The sequence below is a fragment of the Podarcis gaigeae genome (genome assembly GCF_964106915.1).
Source record: "Podarcis gaigeae genome assembly, chromosome: 17".
NCBI classification, from domain to species: Eukaryota; Metazoa; Chordata; class Lepidosauria; order Squamata; family Lacertidae; genus Podarcis; species Podarcis gaigeae.
The window spans coordinates 26,251,956-26,274,060 of record NC_139694.1 but is presented as its reverse complement, the minus strand read 5'-3'; the positions used below and the strand labels follow the sequence as shown (position 1 = coordinate 26,274,060).

General features: G+C 42.2%; 1 protein-coding gene and 1 long non-coding RNA gene across 4 annotated transcripts in view; one reads left to right on the top strand and one right to left on the bottom strand.

Annotated features, from left to right (window-relative positions):
* Positions 1-22,105, top strand: part of BNC2 (basonuclin zinc finger protein 2) — a 415,468-nt gene that overhangs the window by 1,301 nt on the left and 392,062 nt on the right. The window lies entirely within an intron of this gene.
* LOC310835421 lies at positions 4,244-8,508 on the bottom strand. Its single transcript, XR_014559660.1, has 3 exons — positions 6,333-8,508; positions 5,854-6,265; positions 4,244-5,735 (listed from the first exon to the last, which is right to left on the bottom strand). It is a non-coding gene; the product is annotated as an uncharacterized lncRNA (long non-coding RNA).

Here is a 22,105-nt window from a genome sequence, read left to right as displayed (position 1 = left end):
CGCCTCGGGCTCCCAGGCCAGAAGTGCAAAGCCGCCGGTCCCGCGCGCGACTTTTCGGTCATGTGCTTGGCAGTTTTCACCTCTGCAGGCGGCGCGGTTCGTTAGCAGAACTTGTCCCGGGCAGGAAGGCTCGTGCTGCGGGCGGGCGGGCGAGGAGAAGGCGGCAGAGCGCAGGCAGGCAGGCGCTTCGTGGAGGGCCATTATTATTATTAGCCTTCTAGGAAAGGGGTCTGCGGAGAGATTGCCAGCCGCTGCACATCGGAAGCGAGCCCCATAGAAAGCAGGAAACGAAAGTGATTCAAGAAGGTAGAGAAAGGAAGACGTCAGGTGTCTTAGGAATTTGCAGAACGATTATTATTATTATTATTATCATTAAAATATTCACATTCTCCCCCTTGAAGGTTTTACGCAAGTTAAAATAAACCCAGGAAACCTACCTTTCTGAAGCCTTTTTCCCCCTGGGCGGTTTTTGATATGGACATTTTATTAAAGAACTGGCAGGTTTTGAAGAGGTAGAGAGGGACACTATCTGTTTGCATAGTTTGCTGGCACTTTCAAAAGACCCAACCGGCTCAGCGAACGAAGAAATTCGGTGGTCTTCTAGTCTAGGGATGAGTGGGGATGGATTCTTCCCCGGGCTCGCTGCCTTGCATTTTAAGTGTACTTTAACCCCTGCGCGTTGCTGTCATAAGCCCCACTTGGGGAATGGGATGCTCTTGCGTTCTGCGTCTGTAATTAGAATGCGTTTAGGGAAAATACTATTTCCTCGCCGCCACCCCTTCCCCGTAGACTGGCATGTCTTGTTCCAGTGATCAAAGCCCCTCTTGGAGTGTAGGAGATGTGACTGTCAAATGAAGGCAACCCTAAAGAGGGGAGGTGGGTGGGTAAAAGTGGCGCATCATGCGCTCAGGACTGTGGTAACCGCAGCACTGACAGAAATTAAAGTGGTTTTGAAAGCAGACTGCAGTTTATGGTGCTTCTCATTTACCCTAGAGTCAAGCTGTTGTAAAATTGATGCACAAAGGACATCACGTAATAATCTAAGTAGATCCAGCATTAAAGTGTATTTTGCAAGGGGGGGGGGGAAGATTGTGCCACTCAGTAGAAATGACTTGAAGTGCAAAAGTCCCTGCGAAACATTTCAGACCTCTTCTCAAATCCTTCACACGTTTCCTGACATGGCAAATGAAATCTTATAATACAGAAGTGAGCATTTATTTTATTTTTATCGCCCTTTTGTATTTTTTTTTTTAACATACCATGTGTATCATTGCTTATCTTCCATGGGCAGTAATTACTTTTTTTAAAACAGTAATTAATGAGACTTTTTTTTTACCATTTAAAAATGGGGATGGGGAGCGCTTGCATTTTAATAAGTTCATTCATCCAGGAATATTTAATAAGTCTGCCTGATCAGCAGATCTTCTGAAGAATATCAAGTCATTGCAAGAAAGCATAGAACATCTCTTGTCCTTAAAAATTTCAGGAAGCTTCAGCCTGAAATGTAAATAAGGGCATATGCACACTTACAGTGTCAGAAGTCCTAACTTCTGGCTTGTGTGTGTTTGCATAAAAGCTTTTCCAGTTTTATGAAGTTTTTTTTAAAAAAATTATAGGGGTATTAAAATACTTTTCAGGTTGTACATTAAGGAGATTTCATTCCACCTGGCCTAGAGGCTGCCTACGTATGGTGACTGGGTATTAAGTATTATTAATTCCCAATGAGCTAAATATAATCCATGTTCTTGCACTGGTCCATATACCCAACACTAGTTTTGATGTAGCAAAGATCTATTTAGAAATGTTTTGGAAAATAGTTAACTTTAAAAATATTTATATTGCAAGAAATGTAGCAGGCACACATGTTTATTTCCACTGCTCCGAATGTTTTCCATTCTTACAAGTGTACAGAGATCAGGATCTCTCTCTGTGTGTGTCTCTTTGACACACTGGGTTATGCATTTACATGAAACAAAGCAGTAAAAAGAATGGAGCTGAGGAGCAGACTTGACTCCTGCAATGTTATGGTGCGTAAATGTGATCTGTTTGAATTTCCAAGGAAGCTTCTTCCCACCCCCCCTTTCCCCCCCTTTCCCTTTTTTCGTTCAGTGCTTTTTACATAACATTTTGTCCTAATCTTGCTTTGCTGTCAAGGATGTTTCATGGGTTGCGCAATTGCTGCAGTCCAAGAATGCCAATTTGCATTCCAGGAGTGTCATTTGATTACTTTTATCTGCAAAGCTCCAAGAGTGGCCTGGACCTCTTGTTTCATCTCTCCATGTCACTGAGTCAACGCTGTGTCGTCTTTCCCCACCACCACTGCCCAGAAATCTGCCTGATTTAGAGAAGGGAGGTGGGGGGGGGGTAGAGAGAGAGAGAAAAGCACTTTTCATGTTTCAGCTGTGGTCCCCCAGCTAAACTTGTCAGCGGCAGGATATGATTCACTTGGGGCCCAGAAGAGTGGCGCAGAGACGGGGGTTAGCATTAGGCGTTTCAATAAGCTCAGGGACAGGTAGTGTGTGGCATCCCAAGAGGTTTCAAGTTAATGAAGAACAGGACTGCATAGTTCTCTACACTCTGACCTGGTGCTGTCCCCACAGTTTTCTCATTTGATCTTTCATAGCAAATTGATCTTTTTGTGTGTGTGTGAATTTCTTTCCTTCTTTTTATTTGGCTTCCACGTTAGTCCTTGCAAGCCAGGAATTAGCGGAGCAACTTAAGCTGGCGAATACAGCTGTTCAGGAACGACGAAACTGGACACTCAGCCCTCTTCCAAAGGCAGGGTATTCTCCTGTTGTTTCAATTTATTAAATTAAATTATAAATCAGTCATCGACGTGGTGCAGTTATGAAGTTTGTTTGTGTCTTGGCATTTTTTAAAAAAAAAATATTATTCTGGGTGGTATGTTCCTCACTGTATTAAATTAAATTTATATCCATTAACACACACACAAGCATATCAGCAATGTACAGTAAAGGTTTCCTTTGGTATTTCACAGCTGAACTTGCTTGTTAGAAATGATTTGCTGATCTATAATGAGCCTTTTATAGTTCTAGTAAGACATGCTAAATATCAATTGCGCATGCCAGATACATTATTTATAGCCTGCTAAATAATTGTAATTCCATTGTATCCAGTACTCAGATACATAGGGGATTAAACAAGGGAAAAAAGTCATTACACATACTCTGTGTAAATATTATTTTAGTGAAAACAGAGTGAGAAAATTACTATTGGCATTTCCAGTCTTCTGTTAAAAGAAAAGGGGGAGAAAGGGAAACACTTTGAGCCATCAAATGATTCCTAATATGTGAGTTATTCATATGTTCTCTGTTTTTCTTACATGTACATCCTGGTCCTCAACACATTTATTTGCAAGCGTATGTTCTGCTTTTTATATCAGTTGAACTTATTTCCAAGTTAAGTTAGCGTTAGCATAGCAGCCTTAATTCTTGAAAAGTAGACAATCATTTCCTACAAAATGTACAAGAATTGCACCATCTAAGGTTTCAAGGTACAAGGTTTCTAAGTCAAGTGTGAATTGAAAATGTTTAGGCGGGAGTTCTTTTTTTAATGGACAATAAGTAATATTTACCTTTTATGTGCTATACCAGATGTTCCCATTTATCCCCCACATCTCTTTAAGCTTTGGCACTGAAAAAGTTGCTGAGTTAAAATCAATAACACTTAGCTTCTATCTAGGGGAAGCTGTGCCTCATTTCTTTCTCCCCCTCTGTGCGTGTTTATAAAATAATATCTGAAATATCTGTAGAAGATTATTGGTTAAAGTCCTTTGTGGAGAACTAGAAGAAGCAGAATCCTGATTTAGTTGTCAGTGCCTCGAGTCTAAGTACTGTATTTCTCCTGATGAATCAAATGTTCCCAACAGCTCCTGTTTTCTGGATGACTGTATGGTGTGTGTGTGTGTACACACATATAATGTCTCTGTATATGCAAAATATTGATTTCAGTGACAGCATGTGGTTTTGATTTTCAGAGGAGTTCCTCCCCTTAACTTCCCCAGTCAAGTCCTTTTCACTCATATAGTACATACCCAGGCACCTTTGAAACTTACTATGTACGGGAGAAGTTTGATATCTTAAAAATAGGCTTACAACGCAGTGCTTTACCTGTCTCCTCAAAAGTAGCTCCCATTACCTTTAATAGGGTTTACTGCAAGGCAGTGTTCCAGTCTCCCATTGTTCTAGGTGCATTTTTGTGACAGGGAATTTCATTAGCGTGAGCAGTTTCCAGGCTCTGGGCGCAGTCCTGTGCCTAAGATTTCAGATTAAACCTGCAGAGTGGACCTTTTTCTGCCTCCCCACTTCCAGCTGCTCTGTGAAGACTGGAGAAGAGACCCTCTTAAGGACATTAGGATGGTGGGCAGGGGAAGGACTAGACCATGTGAAAAATGAACATATTATTTTAGCTGCAGTTCATTCATTTTCAGCACTGTATTCTTGTTATAAGAAAGTACACCTAGACATTCCATTGATGCACCCATAACCTAGGTTTAAGCTACCATTTAGCTCCTAGCTTTCATATCTCAGTTTCTAACACTGCTCCCAGGTTAGTGTGTATAAGAGTGAAGCTTGAAATAACTAATTACCATTCTTGAAATCAGTATTACTGAAATCAAAGTAATGTCCTTTTCTTAAGAAATTTCTGTGGTAATACCATTGTTATGTAAACATCTAGAGTAGGTATAGATGAAGAAGTAACAGGCACCCTTTGGTATTATTGTTACTTAGTCCATTTTAGAGAAATATGCCGCAATCCAGCAAAAGCTGGTCATGACAAGGGCTGTGAACAAAGTGATGTTTACTCCAGCTCCAATGTGCTTCCACTGCTGCTGTTTGAAGCCAAATACATATGATGTTCCAGATTCACATGATGTTGGCCACAGTTCATATGAATCCTGTAGGTTATCGAGAAATGCTGCTGTTTGATGTGTTTCCCCTTTGATGCTTTAGCTGAGATTCTTGCGATTGCAGAGGGTTGGACTAGATGGCCCTTGGAGCCCCCTCCAAATCTACAGTTCTATGATTCTATGAAAACAGCTTCCATCTGATTTGACATATGAGTTCAGTGATTTGTGTGCACATCTGAGACAGTCAATGCACCTGAACAGATGACAGCTTCATGGAATAAGAGGATATTTTGGGGGGCGGGTGGTGGTTGCAGGCATGAGAAGACAATTAGGTAATGTTGCATTGGGTGAAGACATCTCTCCCTGCCCCCTCTTGTGCATGTAGCAATGTAGAAATGCAACTTGGAATGCAGCTGGGGTAAAGGACCTCACTGATTTTTCACCACTAATGTGTACATAAGTCCCATTGAAAGCCATGGAGTGGGACTAGTCAAGCCTAAACCAACCAAGTCTGGAAATGTATCTGTGGACTTGTAGAGTATACAGTTATTTACAAGTCCACAGATACATTTCCAGACTTAGTTGCAACGGGCTTTTTATTGTTTGGTGCTGGGCTCACAATGTTGCAAAAACACACAGTTGCATATAAAGATGTTACATTAATTACAAAGTTACATGTATACCAATTTAGTTTACTTCCTCCCTCTAAGCCTGTGGGTCCAAACAAACTCTCAGCTCACCCACAAAAGTCTCACATAAGAAGAGATCCTGGAAACAGCGGACATCACTCTAGACTTGCTTCTTATGGGCAGGTAGATGGTCATTTCTCAGGCTGCCCACAGCTAGGTTGCATTAAAGTTGCACCCTCCAAACCCAAAACAAACAAAAAATAATAATCCTTCCAGTAGCACCTTAAAGACCAACTAAGTCAGTTCTTGGTATGACCTTTCGTGTGCATGCACACTTCTTCAGTGTGCATGCACTCCAAACCCAGTTCCAGGTACAGCAGGTATGTTGGGTTCCTCAGGGGGTCCAGAGGATGGAGAAAGGGCTCGTCTCCCCTCACAGCTCTTTCTTCACCTTCTTTCCCCCTCTTCCTCCTCTCGCTGCTTACGATTATCTTAAAGATACTGTACATATATTATTGTGTGTTGCAAAATGGAGGAGCAGAAGGCATGGGAATGTGGGTGAAGATGACAGCAGGGTCTGCAGGAGATGGTGGCTTCATATTTGGGTGAAAGGTGACAAGGGAGCTTACAATTGCAATGTGTGAGAGAGGGAATATGCAGGAGGTTGTCATGGGGGTGGTTTGTGTGCAAAGGGGAGCATGCAGTATAGATAGCTATTTAATGGAGTGAACTGCACTCAATCTTATATATACCATTTACCTGCAGTCTGAAGTACAGACACTGCCCGCGTAGATCCTTCAGTAAACATGCAGCTGTTGCTCCGGCAAGCACACTTGTGTGCATGGGGCAGTTTCATTGATGCAAAGCTCAGCTGGCACTTCCATTGCAGGGAAGTCCCATGTATATAAAAAATGGGCACAGAGCTCTAGCCTAGGAAGTGTCTTTCACTGTTTTAAATACAAAGTACTGTGATACATGTACACTTAAAGTTAGTGCATCGTAAAAAAACACACTAAGGGTATGATTGAGACTGTGGGTTTAAGTGAACTCAGTCATGTTTAAATAGGAGAAAGTCCACTGAAAAATATAGGATTTACCTAAAGCAAATGTCTTTAGAATCAGGGTGTTAAAGCTTAAAAAAATACTGTACTGTTCATCCTCTGCATGCTCACTCAGAAATGTTTCTTAGATTTCAATGGGGCTTACCCCATTGAATATGAGCACAGCCTTGGGCTGTAATCCTGGGTGTGCACTTAGCTAAGATTAAGGCTTCCCGAACCTGGCGGGGCTTCTGAATAAACAGGTAGAAGACTGGGTTGCACAACTGCAGTCTTGCATGCACTAAATATTATTGGAGCAAACCTTACTGAAGTCATTGAAACATACTTCTGAGTAAAGATGCTTAAGGTTATGTCAAACACAATATTGTGATCAGGTTACTTTCTGTTCTGGGGAGATGCATCTTCCACCCCACCCCCTCCTTTAGCTCACTCTTGACTGCTGTTCTTTAATAGGTATGTATTTGTTTAAAATATTTTCCTATTGTGCCTAACAGCTTTATTTGTCCTTCTACCCTTGCCTTCATTTGGAGGGGGGAAAACCTATGGCATTTTGGTATGTTTTGTGAACATAATTATCACATCAGCAAACGAGTAGGAGATATCAAGTACCCAAATGTGCTGGAAAAAAATGTTGTCATTGTTTCAAGTCAAAAGGTGACTTAAAGAGTTGTAAAACCTTGTTGTTTTTTCAGCTACATCTTTCAACCCTTTGCCTTTTCAGATACTGCACATTCATGCTAATGAAGTTGATAGCTCTAGGAAGAAGAAATGCAGGCAAAGTGATGCGTGGATTATAAATGACTCTGGTTCTTAAAGAAATACATATGCAGCATTAACACCCATTTCCACTATCGGTTGGGATTCCTCTGAAAGGCAGCTGTAATTGCCAAGCAGGCCTCATTGTCCTTAAAAGTTGTGATTCATGTGTCTTTTTAATAGCTGCTTTTTAATGTTCTGTACAAAGATGTAGCAGCACACAGAAAACATTTTTCCCTCTTTGTGACCTTACATTTGCCGAAGTGCCCCATGCTGGAATTCCTTTTCAGGGTCTTTTTTCCTTCCAGAGCCAGACATGTACCCAGACACAAAAGCCTCTGTGTATAGCAAGCTGTTTTAAATATTGTGACTTGCTGATGTGCTGTCCTTTCTCTGCTTGAGCCAAAGATCTCTGCTCAGTGTCTGTAGATTACCAAGCCCCTTCTTCATTGTACCTCTTGTCAGCTATTCCTATTCATTTAACCTTTCATTAGTGTCTGTGCAGCTTCACTGTCTGGAAAAGGCAAGCCAGAACCCAAAGGCCCACTGTCACAGTTATTAGATTTCTCGGTTACATCCCAGCAACCATAATGGACTGAGAGTCAACACTATTGTCATGCGTGCTGCTGTCCTGGGGTGCAGGCTCTTCTGTGCATGTCAAGGACATGTGCCACATGTTGATAATGCACCCCAGAGATAAATGCGCAACATGAGGGATAGACTAAGGCTGGCAGTAATGAGCTTTGTGGGAGTTACTGTGAAGACAAACAGTTGCGGAGGAATTTTGCTTAAGGAGCCAAAGGAGAGGGAGTCGAATTAAGTGTTGCCAGGGTTGCCTGTGAGGTACTTGTCAATCATGCTATTTTCATTTTAGGTTTCTGTTACAAGAACAAAAAATGAATAAAAATTAAATGTTATCTGCAACTGGTGAAAATATTGACTTTTTAAAAAAGAGAAGAGAAACCTAGCTAAAATGGAATATATTTCTTGTAATCCTCTAAAAGGTACCTTGTCAAGGATCAGAATGGCAAACTGTGTATTAAAAACATTGACAGTACCGTTGATATGATCAGCTCTAAGCAATGAAATCCAGTATTGCTCTTTGGAAATTACTAAGCATTATAATACATTTTGCTGGTTCTGAACATTTGTAATTTTTTTGCTGTGAAGGTTAAAGTGGCTCAGAGCAATGTGGGGCAAGTCAAGTCACATACCTATGCAAAGAACCAAAGAAGTTATACAGTGGTACCTCGGGTTAAGTACCGGTACTTAATTCATTTCGGAGGTCCGTTCTTAACCTGAAACTGTTCTTAACCTGAAGCACCACTTGAGCTAATGGAGGCCTCCTGCTGCTGCTGCGCCACCGCTGCATGATTTCTGTTCTCATCCTGAAGCAAAGTTCTTAACCTGAAGCACTATTTCTGGGTTAGTGGAGTCTGTAACCTGAAGCATATGTAACCTGAAGCGTATGTAACCCGAGGTACCACTGTACAATATTTATCCTGTTGTGCTTTCATTTCTGTTACCCTGTCTCCAGTCATATCCCCAGTTATCTATATGCAAAACAGGCTGTGCTTTATCAGAAGATGGGATCACTTTAATTTTATTGTCATAGTTTCCTAATTCCCCTTTAACGCCTTCTATCACATTGGCCAGCACCAGAATTCATGTGGTAATGAACACATATTGTGGCAGTGAATTCCATAAGTTAATTATGCCTTGTGTGTCCTGAATCTTCTACGGCTAATTAATTTAATTGGCTGATCCCAAGTGATGATTTTATGGGACAGTGGGAAAATCAGTCTACTTTCACTGCATGATTTATGATTTTATAAGCTTTTATTGTGTATCTTCCCCAATCTGTTTAGGCATCTTGCACTTTGACATGATAGAAGTCTACTGTCCAATCTTAGTACTTCTAGCTCTGTTTTCTCCATGTCCTTATTCCTTATTGTAGTTTTGCTGAAGGACATTCAGATATCAAAACCCTTTCTAGATAGGAAGCTGTTCAAGGCCTACTGAAAGTACAGTTGTCAGGAAAACAACTCGTGTTTATGTTGAATAGATTCAATATAAAGTGACTATTAATAGAAAACATACATTTTGAGAGTAATTAGTGGAGGTGGGGTGAGGTTCAAGACATGTGTAATAGGAGCTTGAAATGCCATGGAATTGCTAAAGGGTTAGAATGAAAGAGGAGGAAGTTTGGGTGAAGATGGACCCAATTCCACAGATGAAAATGTCAGAGGTGCAAATCTGCCAATCAAACACTAGACTAAGCTAGTCTTGCTTTTAGACATGTCATGCATCTTAAAAGAAGTACTGCTTGAACTCTCTAGAGAAAGGGGACATTGCTTCAAGTGTTTGTGTACTAGGCTAAGCTGTTGCAGTGTCCTCAATTCTACATGGGGCTGTTTTTGAAGTTGACTCAGAAACTTTAGCTGGTACAGAATATATTTGTTGAGTTAGTATTTGTTTAGACTAGCTGGGCAGATCCTAACACCAACAGTATTCAGTTGAACTGGTTGCTAGTGTTTCTCAGCCCAGTTGAAGGTGCTGGTTTCCACCTCTTAAATCCTAAATAGTACAGGGCCGGATGTTTGAGGAACACTCTTCATCCATACAAACCTTCTTGTGCCAAGATCAGTGTTTGAGACATTGTTTGTTAGCCTGCTGTAAAGATATGAGACTGGTAAGCTTTAGAGAGACCTTTTCACTGGTGGCCCCTAGTTTGTGGAACAAGACGTGTGTCTCTAGCTCCAGCATTGTTAATCATTGAAAAGGACTTTAAGGCATTTGGTTTCATGTTTTAAAGCCAGGCTGTTCATTGTTCTAACATGTTGATTAATCTGCAGTTATTGCATGTTGGCATTACATTATTGAATTGTGCTTTAAGTTTTGTCTACTGCCCAGAGATGGCATTGTCTTTTAACCTTGCAACAATAATTTAAATAAATGTTCATCATCTTCCTTATTACTCTGAAAAATGAAAACTTTTATTTGAAAGTTCAGTACAGCTTCAGAGACAGTGTAGATCTTTGTGACGTCACAAGGGGGAGAAGGAGCCAATTGGTGTAAAGTACAACAGGAAAAGAGACGTGGGTGGCACTGTGGGTTAAACCACAGAGCCTAGGACTTGCCGATCAGAAGGTCAGCGGTTTGAATCCCTGTGACGGGGTGAGCTCCCGTTGCTCGGTCCCTGCTCCTGCCAACCTAGCCGTTCGAAAGCGTGTCAAAGTGCAAGTAGATAAATAGGTACCGCTCTGGCGGGAAGGTAAACAGCATTTCCGTGTGCTGCTCTGGTTCGCCAGAAGTGGCTTAGTCATGCTGGCCACATGACCCGGAAGCGGTACACCGGTTCCCTCGGCCTATAGAGTGAGATGAGCGCCGCAACCCCAGAGTTGGTCATGACTGGACCTAATGGTCAGGGGTCCCTTTACCTTTACCTTACAACAGGATAAAGCTTCAAATTTGCTGAAACAGCTTTTCAGAGCTCCACCATGGAGAGGAGTATTTGATCCATTGCTCCAAATATGCTTATCTGCCCTTTGATGTCAGTGCTTTGTCTATCATGTGATATTAAAAATTTCCTACAACAACCAGATCTGGATAATATCAGAAAGAAGCTATCAGGTGGCCTGCATGGGCACATTGATGTGACCCAGGCTCTTAATCTTTTTAGCATTAAGTTCTAGGAGTTGCATACCAAGCACAATATGAAATACTTCTATGACAGTTGCTGATATTTCTTCATGCTCAAGGCGGGTGGAGGAAAAACACAATTGGCCATTTTGTGATGTAAATAGAGTTTCTTAGCAAGATGTATCCACCAATAGATATGGATGGCTAGAATGAAGTTAACAATTTTAAAGTTTCATTCTTGTTACGCTGTGCTATTTCAGTTAGTATAAATGCATTGTTGAGCTGTTTTGTTTTCCTTCTTGTGAAAGAAGGCAAAGCACAGCAAACAAATGATTTACGCTTTAGAAAGCAAAAAGTCAAATTGACAAGCAGAACACAATTGGCCTAGGCAGAGTCTATTTGGTAGCTACGCACAAAGGAAGGTTTGCTTCATTTTTGTTGTTTGTGTTTTTAAGCACAACTTTAAGTTATTCATGTACAAAAATGAGAACTACATCTGCTGCAGAAATTAGTAAATAGCAATTGTTCAGAAATTTCCTAGGCTGCCACATTATAAAAAACACGAATGGTAAAACTGAATGTTTAAAGAACAAGACAAAACAAATCAGAACAAACCTAACAACATTGTCCTGGTTTTTCCTTCATGCTAAACCAAACCGTAGCTTAGTGTGGGCTCCTGGAGAAGATACAGCAGCCTCTTTCTTCCCCCCTGCTTGTTCTGTTGCTGCGCTGAGCCAAGCCATGTTTTGGCTTGGGTGTTATTCAAATCCAGACTCCTGGTTTAGGTCCCCTGAGCAAACCACATCCATTGGTAGAATCAAACCTTGTTTACGGCTCATGGTTAGTCTGGAGAGAGCTTAAATCACAGTCCTGTGTTCGAATGACACACTAAGCCAAGGCACAGCTTAGTTCAGCACAATGCTTGCTTATTTATTTATTTATTTATTTATTTATTTATTTATTTATTTTGCCCCACCCATCTGGCTGGGTTTCCCTGGTGATTCCCCAGAATAGCCAAGGAGGAGTAAAGTGATCAGGGTCTCGTCCCCTGGAGCCTGTACACTTGTGTGCTCATGCTAAGCTGTTGTTTGGCTTAGTGTGACATGCAAACTCATTGTGTGGAACATCTTATCATTAGATTGATAAGAACTTTGATGAATTCAGATACTGCTTTCTGGTTTTGAGTTCAAAGATGAAAATGTCAGCTGGGAACCAGTTTTGTTTAATGTGTATTTATTTGATGTTTTCATGAATGACATAGCATGGAGAAATTGCTGTTTTTTTTGTTTTTAGTGCAGCCTAACCAGACCTCTTTTAAAAAGTACATATATCTTGAAATTGAATTAAATAAATAAGTGGCAGTACAACTAATTTGGACGGCTTCTTTTGTGCCAGTGTTGAAGTAAGGACAATGCTTGGTTTCTTGGGAGTTCACAATATCTTTTTCATGTTAACAAAAGCCTGTTCTTACTGTTTGTCTAATAATTACTGTTGTAGTCCTTTGATAGACTATTGGCTTAACCACGCTGAATTTGAAATATATTGCACCAGTTGTGCTGCTTAGCATTAAATTTGTGTTGCATGTATACATTTTTAAAAAGCCACTTTGTACATTCAGAGGTTAATGAACTGGTTTAAATAAAAGTTTATGAGAATGCAAAAAGTTCCCTTATCCAAAACATCAGTAATAATTTGGCAGGAGTGTGAAGAACAGGATGACACAACTTCTGAAGCCAAGTGTGGACTGCATGAGTAGTGTCGTTTCATGTCTCCCCTCATTACTGTTCTGTCCCATGAATACTGATGTGTAAAATCTCCCACAGGGTCCTGCACATGATAAGGATATCTCCAGAGACTTGAGAAGGGATTGATATGGAAAAGGTGAGGGGCGCGTGCTATGTTGCCCCTTTCCCCTAGTGCGGCTGTAACTCATTCCAGCTGCCCAGTGCCCCCCATAAAGTGGGTTCCTGGAGGCTAGTGCTGCAAGCTTGTGTCTATGCCAGGGATCAGCAACCTAAGGCTGGAAGCGACCTGCGGAGGTTGTTTGACCAGCCCACAAGCTGCCCATGAACTGAGCTGCCCACTTGGCGGTCTGCTAAACCAGCACAGTGCGGCGCGGGGACTCACTTCTATGGCGTTGGAAATCGCGTCTGATGCTGAAAATCACAGGTGTGCACATGATTCAGCCCACAGAGGGATCTCCATGGGACCGAGCTGGCCCAAGCAAGATAAGCCTTGCTGACCCCTGGTCTATGCCTAGTCTTGTTGCATTCAGCACCACACACTGACTGCTTGGTAAAAAGATTCCTTTCTGAGCCGGGTTTTGAGCCTTGCCCCAGGAGGGCTGTGTGTGCTCTCTGCAAGCTTCCTGCTTCCAAAACGGTGCTTGTAAGGAGCACAGGGAGACTTGAACCCCTAGCATGGAGAGATGCCTCTCGACTGCTAGTACCAAGCTGTTGCTTCCTGTGCCACTGTGCCATTGTTGTGATGCAGAGCGCTGGGGGCAGGTCCCCACTGTTATGAGTTATTTGTGTGTTGACAGCATGAGGGCATTGCCACTGGCACAGTTCTGGATTAGCAGGGGGTGGTCGTTCAAGGGGTACTGTGTGACGCTGCTCTATTCATGCTGTGTGGGGGTTTTGCATGTGCTGTGTCTTCCTCTCCTCTCAGGCTGAGCAGGTACAAGATACAATGCCCATTCCGCTACTGCAGAGGAGCCATATCTCCCTACCCTTGTGTAAGCAGAGTATAGGATGACTTGGTTAGTAGTGTTTTATTGTGCCTGTGTGTTTGCAGTAACTAAATGTCAAGTAATTTAGTTTGGTTTTTTGTTTGCTTTTTAAGTGGCACACAGATAATAAAACACCACTTTTGCTTTTGTCAAGGAGAGAAGGGAAAAAGGGACCCAGAGCATATCCAATAATTCTGCTGGGCCTTAGTTACAATATATTTTCTTTCTCTTCTGAGGCCATGTTATTTATGCCAGAAATGGTTTGGCTAAAAGTCCAGCCTTAAACTGAGGACAAAGTACAACACTGTGCTGAAACAATGTGTTTGAAAGTAAGCGCACAAGCATTGGGGAAACCAAATATTATGCTGGCTCCCTTCCTAACCTAGGGACAACTTCTTGGTAACTTGATCTCAAGGGTAGTAAATAAGCTAGTGCAACACTGAACTTTCCTTTTGCTTTTTGAGAAATGTGATGGACATCTTGCTTCCACATTCCCCGTTGTACTTAGTGTCTCTTCTGAGCATTCTCGCGCAGCATTGAGTGTTCTTGGCACTGTTGAATATTTAATATGTCATTTCATTCTGATACAAGTAAACCCCTTTAGACGTCTTTGCAATCAAGGCTATTATTGTAAATGTGAACTCTGTAAATAGACAGGAGTAATCGCAAAAGCAGCAGCATCTAATGAACAAAACTCCGCCATTTGTATCATTCTGGGAAATGAATGCAATTGCTCATGTATCTAGCATGTTGGCTAAGTAATGGCGGAATGCACCTCAGCAAGCCTTCAGCAGAGCCTTGCTAGTGGGTTTCTCCTTAATGAATCTGGACAGATTACCTTTGAGTAGATTGGAATTACAGCTGATGTTTTCTGAGTGATTTGGGACTCTTATTTTAATAATATAGATCTGACCCTGGAGAAGAGTCACACTTCTTGCAAATATTGACTGGTTTATAAAACAGTGTGATCCGAATGATACGTTATGAATACTGGCCTAGCTATACCTTTTGTCAAGCAAATTGCCTGATAATGGCCATGGGAATGTCTCTTAATGGAGGCTAGTTGTTAGAGAAATCGCTGGCTAATTGCTCATGATGGGTAGTTGAAGTTTTTTGTGGAGGGGAGGAGGCCGTGTAAGGTTGTCATACCTTCACACATACCCATCTAAGGGTGCTGGGCAGATCTGAGGACTCTGTTTGAAAGATCCTGCAGTTTTGGGATAAAAGAGGGACTGAGGGATAGCTGTGAAGCCTGGAACCAGTTTGGGGTGAAGGTGCCAGTGTTGGGGAGTGGATCTGCTGCATGTATGTATTAATAAGTAAACAAAACATTACAAAAATGCCATTAATTTCCAGTGATTTTCCTCTCCCCCCCCAAAGGAAGCCCAAACCTGGCAAGCACTGCTCAGTAACTTCTTGCTGCTCTGTGTGTGCATGCGCGCACCCACACACAGAGAGAGATAGTAATCTTGAATAAACCATTAACTATACTAAATATTTGTTTATGGCAGAGTTCCCCAAACTTGGGTCTTTAGCTGTTTTTGGACTACAGCTCCCATCATGCCTAGCTAGCAGGACCAGTGATGAGAATTATAGTCCAAAAACTTTTGGAGATCCAAGTTTGGGAAACCCTGGTTTATGGGATGTATTCTGTGGGGTTTTCAAAAAATAAAAAAATAAGGCGTATGAATATGTAATCACAGTAGTTGCTTTATCTGGTTGCCACCTCCCCAATGGTGACTAGACATTCTGTTTGGGCACCCACAACCTAGCTCCCAGGAGCCATTTGGCTCCTAGCTTTTCTATCCCAATTTTGAACACTGGCTGCATATACCTGCATTGCAGGGGGTTGGACTAGATCATGGGTAGGCAAATTAGGGGCTGGATCCAGCCCAATCACCTTATAAATTTGTCCCCTGGACGGTCTGGGAATCAGCATGTTTTTACACGAGTAGAATGTGTCCTTTTATTTATAATGCATCTCTGGATTATTTGTGGGGCATAGGAATTCATTCACCCCCCCTCCAAAAAAATATAGTTCGGCCCCCCACAAGGTCTGAGGGACAGTGGACTGGCTCCCTGCTGAAAAAGACTAGGGTCTCTTCCAGCTCTGCAATTCTGTTATTCTATGAAAACATCCCACTCACTTCTAAAAGGCCACAGAGAGTTAGAGGTCAAAGGCCTTATAGAGGAAAGTTTTTCCTTGGCTTCTCAAGATATATAATGATTGTGCCAGGTGACCGTCTCTGGGGAGAGCGTTCAACAAACAGGTTCACTGCAGAAAAGCCCTCTTCTTGTGTTGCCACCCTCCAGACGTCTCATGGAGAAGGCATATGAAGAAGAGCTTCAGATGATAATCACAAGGTCTTGGTCAGTTTATATGGGGAGAGGTGCTCCTTAATGTATTGCAGTCCTGAGCCATTTAAGGCTTCATAGGTCCAAACCAGTAGTTTGAATTGGGCCCATAAACCAATTGGCAGCCAGCAGTGGCGTAGCGTGGGGGTGCAGGGGGGGCGCACCGGGCACAACATCTGGGAGTTAGGGTTAGGGGGCGCAAATCCACGGGTTAGGGGGCGCAAATCCACGGGTTAGGGGGTGCAAATTACTTGCCTTGCCCCGGGTGCTGACAACCCACACTACGCCACTGGCAGCCAGTGCAGTTGGGCCAGGATTGGCATTATATGCTCAAACCATCTTGCCCATCTGAATTTCGCACTAGCTGAAGTTCCCAAACTGTCTTCAGAGGCAGCTGCAGGTATAACGTTTTACAGTAATCTACCTTAGAGGTTACAAAGCATAGATGGCAGAAGGTAGGCTATCCCTCCCCAGAAAGGGGTGCAGCTGGGTCACCAGATGAAGCTGATGCACCGAGGCCACCTGAGCCTCAGGTAATGGATCCAAGCTGTGTACCTGTCTCAGGTAGGAGCACAGGAAGCTGCCTTGCCCTTGTTAGACCATGGGTCCATTTAGTCCAGTATTGTCCATGCTGGCAGTGGCTCTCCAGAATTTCGGACAGGGAACGTTCTCAGCCATACCTGGAGGTGCTTGGGATTGAATCTGGGACTTTTGGAAATGCAAAGCAGGTGCTTTGCCATTGAACTACATCCCTTCCATTAAATGCTGTGAATGATGTCTGCATGCGAACATCTGTTTTCTCTCTGTGCCGGACAAATGAAACAGCTGGACACCATGTGAATTGGCCGTGTGAATCGGGCCCTTAGTTTTGATTGGCATCTTAATTCAATGGTTGGTGCCCAAGCTGCTTCATTTTTCTGCCCAACCAATAATGTCAGAAGTTATACAGGAATTTATCTTGTGAATTGATATTATTTGATGCTAAGGACGTATTCCTAAATTCATTTTTAAAAAAACTCCTCACCTTTCTTTGATTGAAAGTTCTTCACCATAAATTATGCATTCTTAAAAGAGAAAATTATATCCTTTCACCCAAGGAAAAGAAAACTGTTCAAAGTTGTATTCCCCCCCCCCCTGTAATCTGTCATGTAGCTTGTATTTACTGCTGTAGGGAAATATTTTTCTTTCTCGAGCCTTTAAAGAGATATTTAAGCATAATATGTTCATACCTTTTAAAAACCATTTGGTGGGATAAAAAAGATCTTTTCAACTCGGTATATTTTTATAACACAGTACACCTTGTCTTTGAAAGTTCCATTTAAAGTCTTCTGTCATATACTGCCAAAAAACGTTGTTCAGAACTCTGTGTGTGTCGAAACATGCATGCCTGTCCCAGTGTCATAAGTAATTATATCTCTTGTGCGCTTGCTTCTAGTAATTGGAAAGTTCGACCTACCGCAGGATACATTCTCGCGTTTGATTGTATCTTGAGGACATGTTACAGAAATCAAGTTTTCCACCATGCAGCAACTTGAAATTGTAAACAGATATTATTTTAAGTGCATCATTCTGTTTCTCAACAACTTTCGCTGTGTGTGTTTTCTATGAAACTCCAGGCAGGCTTTTTTCAAGAGCACGTGCGTGTCTGCATTTAGCAGCAATTAAACCTGCAGTTTTTCACCCCCAACTACTCTGTTCCAAATAAGATATTTGATCCTGTATACTGACATTTATCCCACTTGCCTTATCTCTTGCAGCTTCTAGCTTGTGGGGAAACAAATAGACTTGCGGTGTCTGGCTGTGATTGACAATAGGAAGACTAGAAGGGAAGGGCGTTCATCAAGTTGTTTTAATAGGTGGTCATTCTAAGGGATGCTTCTTCCCTTGTTGGAGTAGAAGGGTGCTGGTAGGATAGAGGGCAAGACGTTGAGCTCAGGAAACTACAAAGCCTCCAGTTTTAATCTCACCTCTGTCATGAACACACTAGGTAGACTTAGACAATCTTCTACTCTCCGTCTCAGTATTTGCAACATGGTTTGTTTGTTTGTTTTTTAAAAATACTGACTTAATTTAAAGTGTTGAAGTAAAGATTACAATTAGATAATGCAAGCGAAGCGCACTGAATACTTCACAGTGCTGCACAATAATAATAATAATAATTTATTATTTATACCCCGCCCATCTGGCTGGGTTTCCCCAGCCACTCTGGGCAGCTTCCAAAAGAATATTAAAATACTGCGATACATCAAACATTAAAAGCTTCCCTAAACAGGGCTGCCTTCAGATGTCTTATAAAAGTCTGGTAGTTGTTGTTCTCTTTGACATCTGGTGGGAGGGCGTTCCACAGGGAGGGCGCCACTACAAAGAAGGCCCTCTGCCTGGTTCCCTGTAACTTGGCTTCTTGCAGTGAGGGAACCGCCAGAAGGCCCTCGGTGCTGGACCTCAGTGTCCGGGTAGAACGATGGGTGTGGAGACGCTCCTTCAGGTATACTGGACCGAAGCCATTTAGGGCTTTAAAGGTCAGCACCAACACTTTGAATTGTGCTTGGAAACGTACTGGGAGCCAATGTAGGTCTTTCAAGACCGGTGTTATATGGTCTCGGCAGCCACTCGCAGTCACCAGTCTGGCTGCTGCATTCTGGATTAGTTGTAGTTTCCGGGTCACCTTCAAAGGTAGCCCCACGTAGAGCGCATTGCAGTAGTCCAAGCGGGAGATAACCAGAGCATGCACCACTCTGGCGAGGCAGTCCGCAGGCAGATAGGGTCTCAGCCTGCATACCAGATGGAGCTGGTACACAGCTGCCCTGGACACGGATTTAACCTGTGCCTCCATGGACAGCTGTGAGTCCAAAATGACTCCCAGGCTGCACACCTGGTCCTTCAGGGGCACAGTTACCCCATTCAGGACTCCTGTCCTCCAGAAACAGTACTTCTGTCTTGTCAGGATTCAATCTCAATCTGTTTGCCGCCATCCATCCTCCAACCACCTCCAGACACTCACACAGGACCATCACCGCCTTCACTGGTTCTGATTTGAAAGAGAGGTTATTAAGAAGGTAAGCACTATTGGCTATTAAGAAGGTAAGCACTAAAGAGTTAGCATCTATCTGCTTCCTCCTCCTAACATCTGTAGTTCTAGCTTCATATTGCACACAGATATGTTTATCTGAAATAAGTACAGAATTAGGGCTTAGTTATATATGCATTTGTGTGCATATCTCTCCACCTTCTCTAGGTGTGGTCTACTGTGTTGCTCAGTGTCATGTTGGACCTGGTTCACCAACAATTATTTCCTCTGTTGACTTGGGAAAACAAAAGGACCAATATTGGTTATTGGTTTGTTACGTTTTTGTTTTTTAATTATGTGTTTTGTGGTTTTATGTTGTCTTTTTGAAAGCCAGTGTGGTGTAGTGGTTAAGAGCGGTGGACTCGTAATCTGGGGAACCGGGTTCGCATCCCCGCTCCTCCACATGCAGCTGCTGGGTGACCTTGGGCTAGTCACACTTCTCTGAAGTCTCTCAGCCCCACTCACCTCACAGAGTGTTTGTTGTGGGGGAGGAAGGGAAAGGAGATTGTTAGCTGCTTTGAGACTCCTTCAGGTAGTGATAAAGCGGGATATCAAATCCAAACTCCTCCTCCTCCTCCTCCTCCTCCTCCTCTTCTTCTTCTTCTGTGAACTGCCCTCAGATCTTTGCATGAAGGGCCAGTACACAAAATGAATGATTAATACAAATAAACAAGCATTCATTGGTTAGACACAACATTATAAATGCATCTGTATATTTTAAAATGGTAGAGGAAAATGAGGAAGAATCAGAATAATTAAAAATTGCATTGGTGTGTTAAATTATTGGACAGTTACAATTTCTCTTGAGTTTAAAAGTGTTGGCACAGTGAGAGTATATACAATGTTGTATTGTGTTTTTACTATTCTTTGTTGGATGCCAGAGTGGTTGGGGCATCACAGTCAGATGGATAGCATATAAATTTTTATTCTTACTACTACCACTACTACCACTATCCTTGTGCAAACGTTCTTTTGTCTAGGAGGGTCTTCCGTTTTGAAAGATGGGGTATAAATTTTAAAACTAATATGTAAGGAAGGGTTTACATGAAGAATTGAGCTGTAATGTATTACAGCATATTAGTACATAATCATGTTTGGTTTGCTAACAAATGTACACTGGAGATGCTCATATTGGCTCAATTCAACCAAGGTTTTTTGCTATGAGAACAAGCTGTGGCAAGCCTCAGGCTTGTACACTTTCCCTCCCTTCTCTTCCTCTTTCACAACTGGGGCAAAGAGTTTTGATTGTAAAGTAACCACAGCTCCTGGTGAAGTTCCAGATTGGGAACTGTTTAAACTATGGTTTGAGAACAAGCCACAGTCTGAAACCATGGTTTGATTCTGGATGGTTCTCATTCATCATAGTGAGTAGCCAGCATAACTGTTGCCTTCCTTTTATTATGACTTACCTGCTTTTCTACACAGTTGGAGGAAGCTACCCTTGATTGGTCCAAGCCTAAAACCTGTCCTTGGCTTAAGCTTCTGATAGATCTGAATGCAGGTAGATTTGTATGACGATAGGTCATGCTGAGCCTGTACAGATGATGAAATGATCCTTCTATGGGTGAGCTTTGGTTGTTTGTGATGCTCTGTGAAGTAGTAAGGAGGCAATCATGTACATGAGGTGAGGAACAGTGTATTAGATGTGTGGCAAAGTGCTAACCTGCATTGACCTATTGTGGGACGAACAAATTTGACTTTTGTTCCATGACATAATACGGAAATATGTTTTCCAGTACCATTTAAATTTGACATTTTGTGAACATTTTAATTATGAAACCAAGGCAATTTTATGTCTCTGCAAATTTCCGTATTTCTTTTTTTCATTGTGATGAATGTTTCATCAGAGAACCATTTGGCACCATGTTCTGAACACAACATGTAGCCTACCATTGCAGGTCACACCTCAGAATTAATGTGACTTAAATCATTCTTCCTTTTTTTAAAGAAAAAAATCTAAAATGTGTGACAACAAAATGTATTTGGCAAGAAGATCCAGTGTTTTTGTCAAGATCCTTTTAAAATCTCCAGCCGCTGTTCTCCACAATAGGTATATTTTGAGAATGCTTGGCAGATAGGGAGAATGGGGTCATTATGACCAAGAAAAGCATAGCTGTCTCCCACATTCCACTTCTTGTGCAATTCAGTTTAATTCAGTTTCAATTTTTGCATAGTCATATGGGTGAATTGCTTGTTTGGTATTTAGGAAACATCAGTGTTTTTTTTTCAAAGACTTGTCTGTGGCTTAGGAAAGAGTCTGCATTCAGAAAGCAGAAAGAAAAGAGAATGGAGAAAGAGAGAATGAAACAGTCTTGCTAACCCATATACCATATTTTTCCATCTATAAGACGCCCCTGTGTATAAGATACCCCCAATTTGGGGGGACTCTTTCTAGGGTTGTTTTATCCACTGATAGTTGTAGCTGGTGATATTTTTTTGGCAACATCTGGTCCTTTATAACTTCCTTGTGGTTTTTCAGTGTTAGGAGAAAATCTGGATTTAAAGCAAGAAAAAGTATGAGCTGGCATTTTGATGGCTATGGTATCATGCAGACACTGGAAGAAATGTTTGAGCAGGAGCAACATCAATTTCACAATAAACGGCTATGTAGAAGCACCCTAGGTGGGTGTTCAGTACTAACTTGGCTAGTAGCAATGGTGGCCTTGGTTGGGCCATGCCTGGTAGAGCAATGGGCAGAAAAGGTGGCCGTGGACCCCAGGATATAAGCATAGGATTGGCAACCTTATACAGTGGTGTAGCATAGGTTGCCAGTGCTTGGGGCTGGGTGGGTTGGAGAGACGGAAATGGACAGGGTACGCATGCACATTCAGCTGCCTAATAGTGTCTGAATTACCCAGGAGATAGCAACCACAGAGGTAAGAAAAGAAGAGTCATTCCATTGTCTGGAGATGTCACTTCTGAGTTTGCATGGAGAAGCTGTTTCCAACAGAGCCCAGTGACAGAAGCACCTAGCTGTACTGAGGCAGCACTGGG